Here is a 2,692-nt window from a genome sequence, read left to right as displayed (position 1 = left end):
CATCACCGACTTTATCTTCTATCTTATTTTTCTGCAATTTTATGTCTACTTATATGAAATTGACAATCCCAGGATTCCCTAGAAAAATTAAAAATCTTTTTTGCATTCATTCATTAATTCATGCATTTTATTTAAAGTAAAAATACAAAATGCTCATATCATCTTCCTTCAACAATTCAGAAAAGACGACGAGTCTTCGTCACAAATATCTCACCAGAGCTAATCGTCAGAAAATTATGGCTGACGTGGAACAAGAAAATGTTACTTACAAGTAGACATTAGGACAGTACCAAGGACAAATGGATCAATTTCAGGGAAAATGGACACTATTCTAGAGTACCTCCGTACTTAGAAAGACTCTGCTACTGCAACTGTTGTCGTTGAGACTCTAGTTGAGACTGTTGCTCAACATGTTCCCAATCAATTAGGCTATACTCTTGGGGCCTAGTGGTCATGCTGATGCTTATCCTTGGGAAATGCCTCATAATTTTAATCCTCAGGTTGCAAGTGGTGGTGCTTTTGTTCCCTATCATCCCATGCTAGTGCCTATTGTTAATGGGAATTCTACTGCTTATCCATGGGGAATGCCTCCCCATTTCTCACCTCAGGTAGTAAATGTTGATAACCATGAGGTACCTCAAGACCATGAAGGTAGAGAAAAACAAGAAAGGGGGGTTTGAATTATTTTTACAGGTAATAAAAAATTTTGCGAACAAAATACACACGAAAGATAAAGCAATCAACACAAAAGTTTATCCTGGTTCGTGGGTCATCTTTAAGGAGTCAAGTATTTCTTTAGCTGTTTCCCTATTTGTGATCTTTTCATATTTATTGTAGGTGGTGATTTTTGAAATCATGCTTCTGATCATCAGTCATTTTATTTCTGGTAATAGCAATACCAGCATCAGATACAAGTGGTTCATAGCCAATTGTAACTATGTTCCATAAGTCAGCGTCATAACCCAGGAAGAAACTTTTGATTCTGTATTTCCAATAATCAATCTTTTCTCTATCAAACACTAGAGGCTTAGCATTGTAGCTATCTCTTTCATTGGTGTTAGTCATGTTGTTTTTCTCACTGTAGCGGGGTATTCGTTCCCTTAAGATTTATTGACTAAATCAATAATAAATCATACAATTCGAGTCGCCACCGCACTTCTATATATCCAAAGGAAAGGTTAGAAAGCGAACAAAAACCGAGAAGTTTGATCAAATCAAAAACTAATAAAAATGTCAGAAATCTGGATAAGGGGGTTGGTTGTGCAATGGGAAGGTTTTAAGCACCCAAAACATGCTTAGTACTCTAAGGGAGCCCTTTTTGCAAATGTTATATGGTAGGTTGGTATTTGGAAAATATTTGTGCAAACATGATTGGGGGGATGAGAAAAAAATATACAAATTATATACAATTTTGTTGTTTGAATGGATAAACCCATTGCCTACGTACCATCACAAAGGTAGGATCAAAACCTCGTAGTTCGGGGTAAAAATCTCAAAATAAGTTGGTGAATTGATTGGTCAAAATCCTTAAGGTCTTTTGTTATCAAAGGGAGAAAACTCAACCTAAACCACAAATCCACCATGTTAGGAGAGCTTCAACATACTAGTTAGGGATCCACCCTATAATAAGTATGGAAGAAGGAACTCTCTCCAAGCCACTGAACGACAATTGATCTAACATAGGTATACCCACAAGATAGGCATACTCCTCAAGTATAGGCAAAAGTTGGAAATCCGGGAAAGTGAAGCAACGGTACAAGGGATCATAGAACTGCACCAACACACTCATCAAACCTTCATCCACCGGAGTAGCAAGAATAGACAGAAGCTTCCCATGGCGAGCTTTGAACTCCAAGGGATTTAATACATAGGATGTTAAATTCCTTAACTCTTTCAAGTCGGGTTGTCTGAAACTGTACTTCTTCGTATTCCTTCTTTGCTTATCCATGTCTGAAAATTTGCAAATAGACCTCTTAAGTTCCTTGAAAATTTTCTCATTATTGATGACATGGATGTGTATGAATGCATGAATTCATGGATGCAACAATCACACTCAAGGATCAAGCAAACCACACCATGCAAAGGTCACGGGATAGATCAAGTCATCCTTAATATCAATCATCCATTTTGGTGGATTATGCTTTACACCTTATCAACACCCAAGTTCCATTGATATTAAGGATATACGAGAAAGGATCAACTGCGAATCAAGGGTTTGTTGAGAGTCACAAGCATGGAGTCTTGGTTAAGGATCGCCCAAAGGGAGTGTACTATGGTGAAACCTGACAATCATGTTCTACAAGAGGTTCCCATAGTCATCATCTCATCTTTCGGATATTATCGGATAAACGACCACTCGTATTCCAAAAATATTCTCAAGAGAGACTCTTATGAGTGTAGTATCGCGTAACAATTGTATCAAATCTTACACTTGAATGACCTTCGCACTACATCCTAAAATAGGCCAAGATGGGCTAGGTAATCTAAGGTCCTTGGCTTCTAAGGTCTATAATGGAAAGAGTAATGCCTAACCACGACTAATCGTGTGACATTATTGATCCCAACATAACCTCCACCAAGTGAATGGGCTTGCAAGTCAACTTGCTAAGGAATAACTCCACACAAGTCAACAAGACTATGTCATTCTCCTATCATAAGTGCACTCGAGTTTGGGTATAGAACTCATCTCATA

Source organism: Lathyrus oleraceus, chromosome 7 (genome assembly GCF_024323335.1).
Source record: "Lathyrus oleraceus cultivar Zhongwan6 chromosome 7, CAAS_Psat_ZW6_1.0, whole genome shotgun sequence".
NCBI lineage: Eukaryota > Viridiplantae > Streptophyta > Magnoliopsida > Fabales > Fabaceae > Lathyrus > Lathyrus oleraceus.
Note: the sequence above shows the minus strand (reverse complement) of the source record.